This window comes from Bufo gargarizans, chromosome 1 (assembly GCF_014858855.1).
Source record: "Bufo gargarizans isolate SCDJY-AF-19 chromosome 1, ASM1485885v1, whole genome shotgun sequence".
NCBI lineage: Eukaryota > Metazoa > Chordata > Amphibia > Anura > Bufonidae > Bufo > Bufo gargarizans.
Window position 1 is genome coordinate 107,112,607 of NC_058080.1, and position 20,052 is coordinate 107,132,658.

The window sequence follows — 20,052 nt, forward strand, 5'->3', positions numbered from 1 at the left end:
TCACCCAGCATGGTTATATGTAAAATGGCACCCCAAAACACATTCCCCAACTTCTCCTGAGTACGGCGATACCAGATGTGTGACACTTTTTTGCAGCCAAGGTGGGCAAAGGGGCACACATTCCAAAGTGCACCTTTCGGATTTCACAGGCCATTTTTTACAGATTTTGATTGCAAGGTACTTCTTACACATTTGGGCCCCTAAATTGCCAGGGCAGTATAACTACGCCACAAGTGACCCCATTTTGGAAAGAAGACACCCCAAGGTATTCCGTGAGGGGCACGGCGAGTTCCTAGAATTTTTTATTTTTTGTCACAAGTTAGCGGAAAATGATGATTTTTCTTTTTTTTTCTTTTTTCCTTACAAAGTCTCATATTCCACTAACTTGCGACAAAAAAAAAAAATTCTAGGAACTCGCCATGCCCCTCACGGAATACCTTGGGGTGTCTTCTTTCCAAAATGGGGTCACTTGTGGGGTAGTTATACTGCCCTGGCAATTTAGGGGCCCAAATGTGTGAGAAGTACTTTGCAATCAAAAGCTGTAAAAAATGGCCTGCAAAATCTGAAAGGTGCACTTTGGAATATGTGCCCCTTTGCCCACCTTGGCTGCAAAAAAGTGTCACACATGTGGTATCGCCGTACTCAGGAGAAGTTGTGGAATGTGTTTTGGGGTGTCATTTTACATATACCCATGCTGGATGAGAGAAATATCTTGGCAAAAGACAACTTTTCCCATTTTTTTTATACAAAGTTGGCATTTGACCAAGATATTTTTCTCACCCAGCATGGGTATATGTAAAATGACACCCCAAAACACATTCCCCAACTTCTCCTGAGTACGGCGATACCAGATGTGTGACACTTTTTTGCTGCCAAGGTGGGCAAAGGGGCACATATTCCAAAGTGCACCTTTTGGATTTCACCGGTCATTTTTTACACATTTTGATTGCAAAGTTCTTCTCACACATTTGGGCCCCTAAATTGCCAGGGCAGTATAACTACCCCACAAGTGACCCTATTTTGGAAAGAAGACACCCCAAGGTATTCCGTGAGGGGCATGGCGAGTTCCTAGAATTTTTATTTTTTGTCGCAAGTTAGTGGAATATGAGACTTTGTAAGAAAAAAATAAAAATAAAAAATCATCATCATTTTCCGCTAACTTGTGACAAAAAATAAAAAGTTCTATGAACTCACTATGCCCATCAGTGAATACCTTAGGGTGTCTACTTTCCGAAATGGGGTCATTTGTGGGGGTTTTCTACTGTTTGGGCATTGTAGAACCTCAGGAATCATGACAGGTGCTCAGAAAGTCAGAGCTGTTTCAAAAAGCGGAAATTCACATTTTTGTACCATAGTTTGTAAATGCTATAACTTTTACCCAAACCATTTTTTTTTTTGCCCAAACATTTTTTTTTATCAAAGACATGTAGAACAATAAATTTGGCGAAAAATTTATATATGGATGTCGTTTTTTTTGCAAAATTTTACAGCTGAAAGTGAAAAATTTCATTTTTTTGCAAAAAAATCATTACATTTTGATTAATAACAAAAAAAGTAAAAATGTCAGCAGCAATAAAATACCACCAAATGAAAGCTCCATTAGTGAGAAGAAAAGGAGGTAAAATTCATTTGGGTGGTAAGTTGCATGACCGAGCGATAAACGGTGAAAGGAGTGTAGTGCCGAAGTGTAAAAAGTGCTCTGGTCATGAAGGGGGTTTCACCTAGCGGGGCTGAAGTGGTTAAAGGGGTTGCAAAGGTACGACAGGACTGTATGTAATATTTATGTGCTTGGTGTTCTCTTATAGCAATTAAAAATACTGCAATGCCGGATCCGTCCTTTCAGTCTGCGCATGCGCAGACCTTTAAAAATGTGGGGGAAAAAATAGAAACTGACAAACGGACAGACGGATCCGTTCTTGCAATGCATTTGTGAGACGGATCCGGATCCGTCTACAAATGCTGTCCGTTTGCATGCAGATTGCCAGATCCTTCCCCTGACGGAACTGCTTGCAGGATCACTCTGCCCCAAGTGTGAAAGTACCCTTAGGCCTCTTACACACAGCTGTTTTGGAAACATGTGCAGGTGCGTTGCGGGAACACCCGCTTTTTGTCCGCTGGAGTGCAAAACATTGTCATGTGTTTTGAACTCGCATGAGAAAAATCGCGCATGTTTGATACCCAAACCTGAACTTCTTCACAGAAGTTCAGGCTTGGGATCGGTATTCTGTAGATTGCATTATTTTTCTGAATACAGAATGCATAGTTAAATCGCGCTGGAAGGGTAAAAAAATAATATTAATTTTTTTAACTCACCTTAATCCACTTGCTCGCGTAGCCCGGCATCTCCTTCTGTCTTCATCTTAGCTTTTTGTAGCAACAAGGACCTTTGGTGACGTCACAGTCATCACATGATCCATCACCATGGTAAAAGATCATCTGATGGATCATGTGATGACTGTGACGTCACCAAAGGTCCTTGTTGCTACAAAAAGCTAAGATGAAGACAGAAGGAGATGCCAGGCTACCCGAGCAAGTGGATTAAGGTGAGTAAAAAAAATAAATAAAAATTAACCCTTCCAGCGCTATTTAACTATGCATTCTGAATTCAGAATGCTATTATTTTCCCTTATAACCGTTATAAGGGAAAATAATAATCGGGTCTCTATCCCGTCACGTCTCCTAGCAACCGTGTGTGAAAAATCGATTTTCACGCAACCCCATTCACGTCTATGGGGCCTGCGTTGCGTGGATTATCGCACCGCAACGCACAAAGAGGAGCATGCTGCGACTTTCACGCAATGCATATTTCAGTGATGCGTGAAAATCACCGCTCATGTGAACAGCCCCATAGAAATGAATGGGTTGGTATTCAGTGCGGGTGCAATGCGTTCAACTCACGCATCGCATCCGCGCGGAATACTAGCCCGTGTGAAAGAGGCTTTAGTGTTGTAGCATCCGTCCAGTTCGAGCATTGACTGTGATTTTTATATTTTTTTTGTTAGTTAAAAAAAGTCTTTTAGTCTCATTGTTTTAGAATTTAGTTAGCATCTGCGTCTTTTGTCTGAAAAAAAAGAAAAAAGTAAAAAAAAGGTTTAATGGTCTTATTGTGTCTGCGGTTTGTGTAACGTTTTCGTAGTCTATTAGTGAGAAGAAAAAAAAACAAACACTGTCTCTTTTAGTCTTTGTGTTTTAGTATTTAGTGTCTGCGTCTTTTGTTGTAAAAAAAAAATAAATCTAAGAGTTTTCGTTTTTCTGTGTTTATTGTAGCTTTTTCGTCTTCAGTTAGTTAAAAAAAATCTTTTCATTTTTTTAGTCTTTTAGTTAGTGTCTGCATCTCTTTAGTGTGTGTATAAAATTTTAATAAAGTTTAACAGTTTTTTTTTGTTATATTTGATTTAATCTTTTCTCCATCGTCCCCACTCCAATAAAGTTTGGCCAAATTCACTTTTTAATAAAATGTTTTTTTTTGGGGGGGGGGGGGGGGAAATATATATATATATATATATCAGCAGCATGAGTGCCTGTGCAGGCAGCCGTGGTTGTGATCGTGGTAGGGATACTAGGGGAGTTGGTCCCAGTGCTGGACCGCTTTCAGCACGGGGCCGCTCCTCTAGCCACGGACAGGCAGGCGCAGATGTCAGGAGCATCCGCCTGATCCAGGATTTCTTTTGGGGTGGCAGAAACCCCATTAGTATCGAAAACGCTGAGGCAGTGGTGGCTCTCGTGGTACATTCCAGTGCCACAGAGTCCTCTGCCACGGCTCCCAGCAGCAGCAATATGCCTCCTGCAGGACCAAACCCCAGCCCCAAAGAATCTTCCCTGCTCCTATATGACAACAGTGACACTGAGAGGGATGTTTTGTTGGAGGCAATGCAGGAGGCTGAATTGGAGTTTAGTCCTCCCTATGGGCAGGACCTTTTGGAAGAGATGGAGGAGGAGGGGGTAACGGCTGTCAATACCCCAGTCCAATCCCTTCCAACTGGTGCTGGTGGTGTCAGCCACACAACCCCTGCACCTAGTCAGCCCCAGACGTCAGTGAGGGGACAGCAGAGTCTGGTCAGGGGCTCCACGTCTGCTGTTCCCATCAGTCCACTACTTATGGCGCTGAGTCTGACATTATAGTGGATGAATAGAAGGATGATCCAGAATTGGTGCCACCTCATTTGTCAGGTGACTGCAGCACCGATGAAGATAGGCACCTGAGGCAAATGGTGCGCCAGGTCACCGGGGAGCCCAGTATCAGGGGCTCCACTGGTAATGGCAGGAGTAGGCAGCAGCAGCCAGCTCTACCAGTGCGCACTGAGCCCAAACAGGCACAAGTCAGCACCAACCCATCTGACAGGAGGTCAGTGCGGAAGTCGACTGTTTGGACTTACTTCACCTCGGCAGCAGATGATGTCACAATAGGCATCTGTCAGCTGTGCCATGCCAGGGTGAGGAGAGGGAGGTCTGTGGCTCAGCTGGGTACCACTGCCCTGACCCAGCACATGCGAGTCAACCACTGGGAGTGGGAACAGATGCAGGGTGGTGGTAGCAGTGCCAGCAGCAATGTGCAGGGGACAGCAGCTCCTGCCACTGTACTTCAGCCACCCTAACCCATTCCATGATCCTGCATAGTTTGGGCCTTCGATTTGTACGCCTTCTACTGTGGTGTTACTATTTACCTGCTACTGTCTGGCCTAATCCTGCCAAGTTATGTGTCTGCATTATAATAAAGTGTTAATAATTAACTGTTGATGTTTTCTGTCCAGATCATGCTGAGAACAACCAGCATGGACCACTTATTCGCCCTCGCACTATGACAAGTATTGAGTATTATAATTCTCGCAAACTTGTGTTTGCGCATGTGCACTATTCATCGTATATTGTTAAGATTTATATATTTATATTTGTGGTCATGGCTACGGCCAAGAGTTATCCGAAGAACCCTAGGGAGAGAAACAACGGGAACTACCTAACCCAGCTAGGCGTGTCTTAGCTAACCTGACTAAATGGCTTGTTGTGTGCCCTAAGCCATGATCATGGGTAGGCCTATAAGTGGGCAAAAACCAAGCCAAGTAGGGTAGAAAAGGAACTTGAATGGCATGTGCAAACTAATCCCAAGCCAACTGCAAGACGTCAGGGATCTAGAGCGAAAATTAGGGGTGTATGAGGCAAGACCAGAAGGAGATCTACAACCCATCTTGTGGATGACAAGGCCAGAGACATGATGCTCAATATTGCGGATACTGCCGCAAAGCGGAATGGAGGACCGGGAATACATTGTGAAATGGATCATGAAAACCAACTGAACCTTGTAAAGTTTGGTTCTAGTGCGAGTACTGGCAATGCCCTAGCCTCAGGAGATCGTGGGACCGAACCTAACTGCCTAGACTATGCAGGAATGAGGGCCAAAAAGAACCATGTAGATAGGAAGAGAATCCTTGAATAGATCCCCGGACAACAGCTATCTGCTAGCCGTGGCACGCGCGTTGTTCTACTGTGTTCCCCTGAGAATTGTTTTAACGCTTGAGACGTGAAGACCGACCTACTATCTGAATCTTCTACCGTAAGGAAATGCTGGACCTTGTCCAAAACCCGATTCAACGTGCTTGTAGGGAGTCTGAGGTTAGTGCAGAAAGAAGCTACAAAGCCATAATATACAAGATTCTGTCAATGCCCTCCCATGAGTGAGGGAATGCAATTGCAATGAAGCTACCGGCGAAAATGAATTTCTGGTCATGGTAAAAAGGCAAAGACTTTGCGCGGGGACCTGGTTGACCAGATATGATCGACTACGATCAGAGACTGAAATGCTGGAGAGAATTACCCTACTTGTTCCTCCTCTGGCAGGACCTGAACGAAAGCATGAACAATTAAAGCATGACGAAATATCTGCGCAAGACATGACAGTGATGCTGTAGGGTGAACCGGACCAGTTTGCGGTCAAAACATAAAGTGAGCGATCAACATGGATTATTAGGAAATTAGGGAAGCAGGTATGTATTTGATACATACGGGCCAAATAATCCCAGATGCTCAGATGGACAACCAACCAGGCAATCAGCCCAGCAGGACTGAAAACCGTAATCAGGCCCCCGAAGCCACAGGGCCAAAGGTATCATCGGGCCCCCAAAGCTGTCATCCGGACCCCGGGACCGAAGCTGTCATCGGGCCCCCGAAGCCACGCGGCAGAGTTTTTTTTTTTTTAAACAAGAGTTGAGCGGACACCTGGATGTTCGGGTTCGAGAAGTTCGGCCGAACTTCCCGAACTTCGTCCCGAACCCGAACCCCATTGAAGTCAATGGGGACCCGAACTTTTCGGCACTAAAAAGGCTGTAAAACAGCCCAGGAAAGGGCTAGAGGGCTGCAAAAGGCAGCAACATGTAGGTAAATCCCCTGCAAACAAATGTGGATAGGGAAATGAATAAAAATAAAAATAAAATAAATAAAAATTAACCAATATCAATTGGAGAGAGGTCCCATAGCAGAGAATCAGGCTTCACGTCAGCCACCACTGCAACAGTCCATTGTCAGATATTTAGGCCCAGCACCCAGGCAGAGGAGAGAGGTCCCGTAACAGAGAATCTGTCTTCATGTCAGCAGAGAATCAGTCTGCATGTCATAGCAGAGAATCAGGCTTCACATCAGCCACCACTGCAACAGTCCATTGGCATATATTTAGGCCCAGCACCCAGGCAGAGGAGAGAGGTCCCGTAACAGAGGATCTGGCTTCATGTCAGCAGAGAATCAGTCTGCATGTCATAGCAGAGAATCAGGCTTCACATCAGCCACCACTGCAACAGTCCATTGGCATATATTTAGGCCCAGCACCCAGGCAGAGGAGAGAGGTCCCGTAACAGAGGATCTAGCTTCATGTCAGCAGAGAATCAGTCTGCATGTCATAGCAGAGAATCAGGCTTCACGTCAGCCACCACTGCAACAGTCCATTGGCATATATTTAGGCCCAGCACACAGGCAGAGGAGAGAGGTCCCGTAACAGAGAATCTGGCTTCATGTCAGCAGAGAATTAGTCTGTATGTCAGAGCAGAGAATCAGGCTTCACGTCACCCAACATTGGAACAGTCCATTGGCATATATTTAGGCCCCGGCACCCAGACAGAGGAGAGGTTCATTCAACTTTGGGTAGCCTTGCAATATAATGGTAAAATGAAAATAAAAATAGGATTGAATGAGGAAGTGCCCTGGAGTCCAATAATATATGGTTAAGAGGAGGTAGTTAATGTCTAATCTGGACAAGGGACGGACAGGTCCTGTGGGATCCATGCCTGGTTCATTTTTATGAACGTCAGCTTGTCCACATTGGCTGTAGACAGGCGGCTGCATTTGACACAGCTGCCTTGGCGACCTCTTGCTCCTCCTCTGCCTTGGCCTTGGGCTTCCACTTGTTCCCCTGTGACATTTGGGAATGCTCTCAGTAGCGCGTCTACCAACGTGCGCTTGTACTCGCGCATCTTCCTATCACGCTCCAGTGCAGGAAGTAAGGTGGGCACATTGTCTTTGTAGCGTGGATCCAGCAGCGTGGCAACCCAGTAGTCCGCACACGTTAAAATGTGGGCAACTCTGCTGTCGTTGCGCAGGCACTGCAGCATGTAGTCGCTCATGTGTGCCAGGCTGCCCAGGGGTAAGGACAAGCTGTCCTCTGTGGGAGGCGTATCGTCATCGTCCTGCCTTTCCCCCCAGCCACGCACCAGTGATGGGCCCAAGCTGCGTTGGGTGCCACCCCGCTGTGACCATGCTTCATCCTCATCCTCCTCCACCTCCTCCTCATCCTCGTCCTCCTCGTCCTCCAGTAGTGGGCCCTGGCTGGCCACATTTGTACCTGGCCTCTGCTGTTGCAAAAAACCTCCCTCTGAGTCACTTCGAAGAGACTGGCCTGAAAGTGCTAAAAATGACCCCTCTTCCTCCTCCTCCTCCTGGGCCACCTCCTCTTCCATCATCGCCCTAAGTGTTTTCTCAAGGAGACATAGAAGTGGTATTGTAACGCTGATAACGGCGTCATCGCCACTGGCCATATTGGTGGAGTACTCGAAACAGCGCAACAGGGCACACAGGTCTCGCATGGAGGCCCAGTCATTGGTGGTGAAGTGGTGCTGTTCCGCAGTGCGACTGACCCGTGCGTGCTGCAGCTGAAACTCCACTATGGCCTGCTGCTGCTCGCACAGTCTGTCCAGCATGTGCAAGGTGGAGTCCCACCTGGTGGGCACGTCGCATATGAGGCGGTGAGCCGGAAGGCCGAAGTTACGCTGTAGCGCAGACAGGCAAGCAGCGGCAGGATGTGAATGCCGGCAGCGCGAACAGACGGCCCGCACTTTATGCAGCAGCTCTGACATGTCGGGGTAGTTGTGAATGAACTTCTGCACCACCAAATTCAGCACATGCTCCAGGCAAGGGATGTGCGTCAAACCGGCTAGTCCCAGAGCTGCAACGAGATTTCGCCCATTATCGCACACCACCAGGCCGGGCTTGAGGCTCACCGGCAGCAACCACTCGTCGGTCTGTTGTTCTATACCACGCCACAACTCCTGTGCGGTGTGGGGCCTGTCCCCCAAACATATGAGTTTCAGAATGGCCTGCTGACGTTTACCCCGGGCTGTGCTGAAGTTGGTGGTGAAGGTGTGTGGCTGACCGGATGAGCAGGTGGAAGAAGAGGAGGAGGAAGCCGAGAAGTAGGAGGTGGCAACAGGAGGCAAAGAATGTTGCCCTGCGATCCTTGGTGGCGGAAGAACGTGCGCCAAACAGCTCTCCGCCTGGGGCCCAGCTGCCACTACATTTACCCAGTGTGCAGTTAGGGAGATATAGCGTCCCTGGCCGTGCTTACTGGTCCACGTATCTGTGGTTAGGTGGACCTTGCTACAGATGGCGTTGCGCATTGCACACTTGATTTTATCGGATACTTGGTTGTGCAGGGAAGGCACGGCTCTCTTGGAGAAGTAGTGACGGCTGGGAACAACATACTGTGGGACAGCAAGCGACATGAGCTGTTTGAAGCTGTCTGTGTCCACCAGCCTAAATGACAGCATTTCATAGGCCAGTAGTTTAGAAATGCTGGCATTCAGGGCCAGGGATCGAGGGTGGCGAGGTGGGAATTTACGCTTTCTCTCAAATGTTTGTGAGATGGAGAGCTGAACGCTGGCTTGTGACATGGTTGAGATGCTTGGTGACGGAGGTGGTGGTGGTGTTGGTGGTACATCCCCTGTTTTGCTGGGGGGCAGGTGCCAACGTTCCTCCAGAGGCAGAGGAAGAGGCCGAGGCGGCAGCAGCAGAAGAGGGAGAAGGGGGAGCCTGAGTGACTTCCTTGTTTTTAAGGTGTTTACTCCACTGCAGTTCATGCTTTGCATGCAGGTGCCTGGTCATGCAGGTTGTGTTAAGGTTCAGAACGTTAATGCCTCGCTTCAGGCTCTGATGGCACAGCGTGCAAACCACTCGGGTCTTGTCGTCAGCACATTGTTTGAAGAAGTGCCATGCCAGGGAACTTCTTGAAGCTGCCTTTGGGGTGCTCGGTCCCAGATGGCGGCGGTCAGTAGCAGGCGGAGTCTCTTGGTGGCGGGTGTTCTGCTTTTGCCCACTGCTCCCTCTTTTGCTACGCTGTTGGCTCGGTCTCACCACTGCCTCTTCCTCCGAACTGTGAAAGTCAGTGGCACGACCTTCATTCCATGTGGGGTCTAGGACCTCATCGTCCCCTGCATCGTCTTCCACCCAGTCTTGATCCCTGACCTCCTGTTCAGTCTGCACATTGCAGAAAGACGCAGCAGTTGGCACCTGTGTTTCGTCATCAGAGACATGCTGAGGTGGTATTCCCATGTCCTCATCATCAGGAAACATAAGTGGTTGTGCGTCAGTGCAGTCTATGTCTTCCACCGCTGGGGAAGGGCTAGGTGGATGCCCTTGGGAAACCCTGCCAGCAGAGTCTTCAAACAGCATAAGAGACTGCTGCATAACTTGAGGCTCAGACAGTTTCCCTGATATGCATGGGGGTGATGTGACAGACTGATGGGGTTGGTTTTCAGGCGCCATCTGTGCGCTTTCTGCAGAAGACTGGGTGGGAGATAATGTGAACGTGCTGGATCCACTGTCGGCCCAATTGACTAATGCCTGTACCTGCTCAGGCCTTACCATCCTTAGAACGGCATTGGGCCCCACCATATATCGCTGTAAATTCTGGCGGCTACTGGGACCTGAGGTAGTTGGTACACTAGGACGTGTGGATGTGGCAGAACGGCCACGTCGTCTCCCAGCACCAGAGGGTCCACTAACACCACCACGACCATGTCCACGTCCGCGTCCCTTACTAGATGTTTTCCTCATTGTTATCGTTCACCACAACAACAAAAATATTATTTGGCCCAATGTATTGTATTCAAATTCAGCTGAACATAAATTTGAGGCCTAGTATTTAGGCGCTGGGTGACAGGTAATGGTTTACTGACAGAATTAGACTTGGAAATGCACAGTAGCGTGTGTGTGAAGTTATTCAGAATGACCCTATGTGCACCTTGAATCTGATATACCCTTTTAGGGATAGATTTCAAATAGCTCTGATACAGCAGAAACCAATAAATTAGGAAATTGCTAAATTGGGAATTGTATTTCAACTCAGAGCAAATAATTTGCTTTGACAGACACTAAATAACTTGCCCAGCCACAACAGTACAGCAGTAACGACAGATTTAGCAGGATATAAATTTGTGGCCTAGTATTTAGGTGCTGGGTGACAGGTATAGGTTTACTGACAGAATTAGACTTGGAAATGCACAGTAGCGTGTGTGTGAAGTTATTCAGAATGACCCTATGTGCACCTTGAATATTATATACCCTTTTAGGGATAGATTTCAAATAGCTCTGATACAGCAGAAACCACTAAATTAGGAAATTGCTAAATTGGGAATTGCATTTCAACCCAGAACAAAAACTGTGCTTTGACGGACACTAAATAACTTGACCAGCCACACCAGTAACAACAGATTTAGCTGGATATAAACTTGAGGCCTAGTATTTAGGCGCTGGGTGACAGGTATACGTTTACTGACAGAATTAGACTGGGATATGGCCAAAAAATAACCACACTATTGATGGTTAAATGCACTTGGTGTGACAGCTTGACCAACCACACTACTGAGGGTTAAATGCACTTGGTGACAGGTGCAGCTTTCCCCTGATGTAGTATATGGCCAAAAAATAAACAGACTATTGCTGGTTAAATGCACTTGGTGACAGGCTCAGCTTGCCCCTGATGTAGTATATGGCCAAAAAATAAACAGACTATTGCTGGTTAAATGCACTTGGTGTGACAGCTTCACCCTGATGTAGGATTTAGCCAAAAAACAACCACACCATTGAGGGTTAAATGCACTTGGTGACAGGCTCAGCTTGCCCCTGATGTAGTATATGGCCAAAAAATAACCAGACTATTGTTGGTTAAATGCACTTGGTGTGACAGCTTCCCACTGATGTAGGAATTAGCCAAAAAACAACCACACCATTAAGGGTTAAATGCACTTGGTCGCAGCTTGTGCTGGCGCACCACAAGACACAAAATGGCCGCTGATCACCCCAGAAAAAAGTGACTGACAAACGGTCTGGGCAGCCTAAAAACAGTGAGCAATTGAGTATCAGCAGCTCAATGATCCACAGCTGCAGATCGATCAATAATCAAGTCCTTTGGAGGAGTTAATCTGCCTAATCTCCCCCTACTGTCGCAGCCGCAACCTCTCCCTATGCTGATCAGAGCAGAGTGACGGGCGGCGCTATGTGACTCCAGCTTAAATAGAGGCTGGGTCACATGGTGCTCTGGCTAATCACAGCCATGCCAATAGTAGGCATGGCTGTGATGGCCTCTTGGGGCAAGTAGTATGACGCTTGTTGATTGGCTGCTTTGCAGCCTTTCACAAAGCGCCAAGAAAGCGACGATTACCGAACCCGAACCCGGACTTTTACGAAAATGTCCGGGTTCGGGTCCGTGTCACGGACACCCCAAAATTCGGTACGAACCCGAACTATACAGTTCGGGTTCGCTCATCCCTAATTTTAACTGTAATAAGTGACCTGAATAAGGTGCAGATGAAATTAAACCATGAGCCTGACCGATGTGGCAGGCGATACCTAAGATAAACTACGTGGCCTGAATAACATGCAAGGCAAAATATCGTTAGGAACAAGACCTGACCGACGTGGAAGGTGACCCCCAACATGAATTCAACTGCATGACCTGAAAAGACGAAGGGAAAAACGTGACAGAAAATGGAGATAATAACGGACATTAACTAAAAAGAAACCTAAATAACATAAGCTGGCAAGCAGAAAGATGTGTGTCAGATGAGTCATTCAAAACCAAAAGCATAGCTGCACAGGTGGACAGACAACCATTGGTCGGACCCCTGAAGCCATGGGGCCGGGCAGCCGCCGGAATGCAAACCTTAAGAATTAAGGCCGTATGACCTACCAATGTTGATGACAATTGGGAAATCCTCGAAGCCAAAGGCCACTCCAGCGAGCCTCTTGTGGCGGGAGCCATGCGTGCGAGTGCCTTATGACGGAAAAAAGATGGCCGTGCAAACTACAAGTGTCGGTGCCAATCTTGAGGTCCTATAAGCGAAGAGCCACTCGTGCGAGCCTCTTAATATTTTTTTTTTTTTTAAATAAACCACTTATGCAGCACCAGAATGCCTTGGGGACTAGCATAACCATGACCCCCCCCCCCCCCCCCCCCAAAAGCAAACCTGGGACACTAACCAGCCTACAACCATGTCGTACCCCTAACAAATAAAACATGAAAAACAGTCATGGGGCCCCCGTAGCCATGAGGTCGGATCAGTCATAGGGCCCCCGAAGCCAGAGGGATGACGTTGCAGTGACGATAAGTAATTAAACCGTAAGCCAGACCTGATGGGATATGCAGCGACTTGAATGATTGGATTGGCAAGAAGGTGGCCTAAGGAACATGACTGCCCACAGGCGTTGAAAATATAGACATTAGTAATCCGAAGCACGTGCATATATAAAACACTCACCACCGCGAACCATAAAACGTAAACGTGAAATTGAAACAGAGATGGGAGAAAAGCAAGAGCCTGAGGCATTGCAAGTTTGCTAAGAGAAGTCTCTTATCGTGACAAACAAATGAACAGCTTGTGAAAACATAGCAGGAAACGTACTCCTACTGGCCGACTGACCTCCGCTGAGGAGCTGTTTGGTGAACTGGGGCAGGAGACCAATCTGAGTGAATATGAACCAGAAGTAAAAGGAGACCAGTCTGAGTGATTATGAACCAGGATTAAACAGAAAGTAGGCCTATGGAATGTAACAGACCACCGAGGAAGGGAACGTAAGCCTGAAAAGAACGCAGTTATGTTTGTCGGGAGAGAGGTACCGGGGCCGTGGGTACAGACTGCCCCTGTGAGATTATTGAGTAAAACCATGAAGTAGCAATGAACAGAAGAATGCAGCTTTGAGTGGGAGCAGAGTACAACACATGATGTAACAACAAATGGGTGAATGCAGCTTTGGATGCGAGTGGTACCTAAAAAACATGGTGTGGGCGTAGCTTTGAGTATGGGTAGCGCATGAAAAGCATGGTATAAGCAGACGTATAAATGCAACCTGAAAGTGAGCAGAGTATTAACGTGATGCGAAAGTAGACACGTGGACACTGCTCTAGTAGTGAAAGGAGTATAGGACAAGATGTGAAAGCAGACATGCGGATGCAGCTTTGGATGTGAATGGAATATTAACTTGATGTGACAGCAGACATGGAAAGCGGCTTTGGTGAGTGGGGTATACGACCTGGTGTAGCAGTAGAAGTGTGAACACAACTCTGGGTATAAGCAGAGCATGAAATTTGGTATAACAGCAGCTCTGGTTGTTAATGGAGCATAACATAGATGTAACAGCGACATAAATGCATTTCTTGAAATGGGCCTGGAAAGAACCTGTAGTAGCATAGGACGTGTGAACGCAGCTCTGAGTGCGAGTAGAGCAAACATGATGTACCGATAGACGTATGAATGCAACTCTGGTCGTGGGTGGAGTACAAAAAATGATTTGACAGCGTAGTGTGAATGAAATTGGAAGAATAGCAGCTCTAAATGTGAGTGGAGCATAAACATGATGTAACAGTGAACGTGAATGCAGCTCTGAAGCAAACCTAGAATGAACATGTTGTGACAGCGGACGTGTAAACAGAGCTCTCAAAGTGAACAGAGCAAAACAGGGTATACCAGTCGACACATGAACGCAGCTCTGGTTGTGAGTGGAGCAAGGTGTGACCACCAGGGTGGTGCGTCCCGAGAATAAAAATGGAGTAACAGTAGCAGCTGTAAGCCGAGTACACAACATGTAATAAAAGGCGTGTAATACGGACCCAGCTGTCGGCTGGGTACGGAATGAGATGTAACAGCCAACAGGTGACGTCAGCTTGAATGTGAGACCAATCTGAGTGAATACGAACCAAGAGTAGGAAAATGCAGGACAGTGAAGACGTGCGGATGCAGCATAAGACATTAAATAAAAGCCAAAAGTTTAAATGCCACTCAGGAGAACAGCAGAGCATAAGAGTGCAGCAGTGAAATACGTGAAGTCTAAAGATGGTGGTAGCGGGGGGGGAGGGGGGAGACACGTGGCAAGGAACAGCTACAGCAAGAGGCCTAAACAATAACAGCTGCGTCCGATCTCCAAACATGACGTCACGTGCAGCCCGGGTAACTCTTCCTTTACAGCAACCGGCTGAAGTAACTTCTCGTACGAGATGAACAAAGCGAAGTAAAACTTGTAAGATTTATAGGAACTAACTCCTATTACCAACAAACAAAGGTCAAAAGAAATAGAAGTATTTAGCCCCAACAAGCAAACCTGAGGCAGCAGATTCTGAGGCGAAGCCTCCCGTTCGCTAGCAAAGTCGGTCCCGACCGGACAGGAGAGACGGCCCCGGCCCAACCTACTTACGTAGTATGGCGCGTGCATGCTATGGTAGCAGAGAGCAAAATAACAAGCTCCATGCTGCAAAGAAAGAATCCTACCACCAGAGAAGCTAGTTTGCCAATGACACCCAGCGGCAGCTGTGCACCTGAGAACACCCGCCTGTGAATGAGGCTGTGGCTCGTATATGAAGAGCCTCTGCCCCCCACCACAAATGCAGGCTGACTAATCAGCCTTAGGCCGAATGCACACGGCCGTGAGCGGTCGGTGGAACCACGGGCTGGATTCCTGCTGAGAGCAGGAGCGCACGGCGTCATTGGTTGCTATGACGCCGTGCGCTCCCTGCTGCCGCCGCAATACAGTAATACACTGGTATGGATCATACCAGTGTATTACTGTATTGCGGCGGCAGCGGGGAGCGCACGGCGTCATAGCAACCAATGACGCCGTGCGCTCCTGCTCTCAGCAGGAATCCAGCCCGTGGTTCCACCGACCGCTCACAGCCGTGAAACACGCCTGTGTGCATGAGCCCTTACCAACATATATTCAAAAACTTTTTAATAACATACAATCATGCAGTGTTATGCTTCATTCACCAAAGAATTCACCAAATATTTTTTTATTTAGTTATTTAAGTTTATAAGTTATAATTTTGCTTTACTTGGGTTTTGGGCGGCCCCGGTGGTTCTTACTGTAGCAAGGTGGGGACCGCACGTGGGCTTCCCTTGTCAAAAGGTTTTGCGAACTTAACATTGTACAGGACTGATTGATGAGTCTAATAAGGCTGGGTTCACACGGGCGTGTCCGGATTCGGTCCGGATGCGTCCCGGTGTATTGCGGCAAACCAGTGCGAGTAGGTACGCAATTGCAGTCAGTTTTGACTGCGATTGCATTCCAATGTTCAGTTCAAGGGAAAATAATAGCATTCTGAATACATAATGCTTAGTAGGTGGTCAATTGAGGTTTAAAAAAATAAAAATAATTAACTCGCCTTCTCCTTGTGATCGCGTAGTTGCCGGTCTCTTTACTTCTTTAATGATGAGCTGTGGGCTAAAGGACCTATGGTGACGTCAGATCACATGCACCATTACCACGGTGATGGACCATGTGATTGGACCATGTGATCTGACGTCACCACAGGACCTTTAGCCTGGCAGCTCATCATTAAAGAAGTAAAGAGACCGGCAACTACGCGATCACAAGGAGAAGGCGAGTTAATTTATTTTTATTTTTTACCCTCAATTGACCACCTACTAAGCATTCTGTATTCAGAATGCTATTATTTTCCCTTATAACCATGTTATAAGGGAAAATAATACAGTGAATAGACTGTCGCCTAGCAACCATGCGTGAAAATCGCACCGCATCCGCACTTGCTTACGGATGCTTGCGATTTTCACGCAGCCCCATTCACTTCTATGGGGCCTGTGTGATAAACACACAATATAGTGCATGCTGCGATTTTCACGCAACGCATAAGTGATGCATGAAAATCACAGCTCATGTGCACAGCCCCATAGAAATGAATGGGTCCAGCGGGTGCAATGCGTTCACCTCCCGTGTGAATCCAGCCTAAAAGTTTATTATTTTCTTTTTTGTTTACATGTGGACTTAGGTTCAAACATGTGTTGTCTGTTGTCCTGGAAAGGATGCCTGACTTCCGTGTTGACCTCCCTACATGGTTGGGTGTGACTGGCGCTATACTCATCCATGTGGTTATCCAGTTTTGGAAATGGAGCGTTATTGCCACATGTATATATCGATATATACATTTATATTTAATGTTACTTCTTGACAATTATGTAATGATAATTTGCACATGCTAATTTTATATAAACACAGCTTTAAACTTTGCAGTATAAACTGTGGACTATATAATATTCTTGAACCCATGTCACCATTTTGTAATTCTACTCTTTACATCACATGTTTCTGTCTGTAAGGCGGAAGCTATGCTCCTATATGCACAGTTAACAAAACGGGACGCTATATCTGATTCATGCTGGTTAGTTCTTAGCCCACTCCTCAAATTTTTTTTATCAGAAGTGCTTTTTTTTTATGACGCATTTTGGTTTTTCAAATATTTGTTATAATTGTCACTAATATGAATTAAGCTAATGTTATTATTCAACATAGTGTTAGTGAGGTTAATAATCTGTTCACTGTATGGATATTTGAATCAAAAGTACTTTTTTAAAGTATATTTTACTTATTTAAAATGTAATAATCATGTCAATTTTTGGTGATGCACGAATAATGTTTTTTTGTTTTGTTTTTATCAACACATTTGGTATTTACACTGCAACCAGCACTCCGCCCTGCCTTTATGCTGGATGTTGAATGAGGCATTGGTGTACATTTTGGCCAAAGCGTAATAAGCCACTCACCACGTCAAGGTCGCCTTCATGAGTGGTCCCTAACACTAGTTCCTACCTTTTATGGGCCATGACAGCCACATAAAGTCCTGGAGGCTGGTTTTAAAGTCAGTATAAAACTGAGTCTGCTTATATAGCACCTACCAGTAGCCATTAGGCTCCAGGAGAAGTATATAGTGGGCTCAGCATGGATGTTGGTACTTGCATCCCTGGATCCGATGAAAGCTGTAATGGCACCGGACGGGGTTAAAAGCAGAGTGTGCTTGGCGTGCATGCTGTACCTGCGCTCCCTGGACTTTATGTGGCTGTCATGGCCCATAAAAGGTAGGAACTAGTGTTAGGGACCACTCATGAAGGCGACCTTGACGCGTTGAGTGGCTTATTACGCTTTGGCCAAAATGTACACCAATGCCTTATTCAACATCCAGCATAAAGGCAGGGCAGAGTGCTGGTTGCAGTGTGCGATTGCATTTTGTGTTTTTACGTTTGTATCTGTATTTCGCCATACCAATCTGCACCTGCTAGGGGTTGTGCGGGCTGAATCCCCCATATTTTTACATTTGGTATTTAGCCTTGTATTTGGCACTAGTCGGTTTGGTCACTACTATTTGAGAAAGGTCCAATTTTGTGGACCAAAATGTTACTTAATGTTTAATAAACACACAATTTTGAACAGAATTTATGGGGCATTTGTTTTTTTATATCTGATATATTGTACTATTTTATATTGGCCTTTACAATATAAAAAAAAAATTTTTAAATTAAAAATGTTATGTGGAAAACAGTGAAGCTTGTATGACTGGGAGTTAGGCCGAGCTATGTGTAGGCCTTATAATATAATGTTAACTTACCATCTGCCTGCTGCTCTTGTCCTGATCCTTCAGAGTTATGTGTAGGCCTTATACTCCACCATTACCAATGACTGTTGCTAATATCCTTTTCCTTCAGAGATATGTGAAGGCCTTAAACTCCACCTTTACCAATGACTGTTGCTATTATCCTGATCCTTCAGAGTTATGTGTAGGCCTTAGACTCCACCGTTACCAATGATGGCTGCTATTGTCCTGATCCTTCAGAGTTATGTGTAGGCCTTATGCTCCACCGTTTCCAATGACTGCTGCTATTATCTTGATCCTTCAGAGTTATGTGTAGGCCTTATATTCCACCATTACCAATGACTGTTGCTAATATCCTTTTCCTTCAGAGATATGTGAAGGCCTTAAACTCCACCTTTACCAATGACTGTTGCTATTATCCTGATCCTTCAGAGTTATGTGTAGGCCTTTTTACTCCACTGTTACCAATGCCTGCTACTATTATTCTGATCCTTCAGAGATATGTGTAGGCCTTATACTCCACCATTACCAATGACTGCTGCTATTATCCTGATCCTTCAGAGTTATGCGTAGGCCTTATACTCCACCGTTACAAGTGACTGCTGCTAATATCCTGATCCTTCAGAGTTATGTGTAGGCCTTATACTCCACCATTACCAATGATGGCTGCTATTGTCCTGATCCTTCAGAGTTATGTGTAGGCCTTATACTCCACCGTTACCAGTGACTGCTGCTATTATCCTGATCCTTCAGAGTTATGTGTAGGCCTTATTCGCCACCATTACCAATGACTGCTGCTATTATCTTGATCCTTCAGAGTTATGTGTAGGCCTTATACTCCACCTTTACCAATGACTGCTGCTATTATCGTGATCCTTCAGAGTTATGTGTAGGCCTTATTCGCCACCATTACCAATGACTGCTGCTATTATCTTGATCCTTCAGAGTTATGTGTAGGCCTTATACTCCACCTTTACCAATGACTGCTGCTATTATCGTGATCCTTCAGAGTTATGTGTAGGCCTTATACTCCACCGTTACCAATGACTGCTGCTAATAACCTGATCCTTTAGAGTTATATATTGGCCGTATACTCCACCTTTACCAATGACTGCTGCTATTATCCTGATCCTTCAGAGTTATGTGTAGGCCTTATACTCCACCATTAACAATGACTGCTGCTAATAACCTGATCCTTTAGAGTTATATATAGGCCGTATACTCCACCGTTACCAATGACTCCTGCAAATATCCTGATCCTTCAGAGTTATGCGTAGGCCGTATACTCCACTGTTACCAATGACTGCTGCTATTATCCTGATCCTTCAGAGTTACCGTATTTTTCGCCGTATAAGACGCAAAAGTGGGGGGAAAATTTTCGTGCGAATTTTTTGGCGCAAATTATTTTGCGATTTTCAATGATACACCCGCCGCGATGCCGCGCGGCGGGTGTATCAGCTGTGAGGGAGGAGGGGCTGGGGGCCGGCGTCTGCTTTTATAATGACAGCGGGGCCCGTGCAGTGACTATTCTACTACACGGGCCCCGCTCACTGTATAATCGTATGTCTAATAGTAAATAGTTATGTACATAATCGCATAATGAGCGGAGTACTACAAACTCTCGCCGAGAGGAGGGAGGAGGCAGGCTGGGAGGACGGGCGCTGGCAGTGTGTGAGTCATACGTCACGCGCCTGCGCCGCCCACTTTATGAATGAAGCAGGCGGCGTGGGTGCATGACGTATGACTCACGCTGCCAGCGCCTGTCCTCCCGGCCTGCCTCCTGCCTCCTCCCTCCTCTCGGCGAGCGCTTGTAGTTGTAAGTACTCCGCTCATTATGCGATTATGCACATAACTATTTACTATTAGACATACGATTATACAGTGAGCGGGGCCTGTGTAGTAGAATACAGTCACTGCACGGGCCCCGC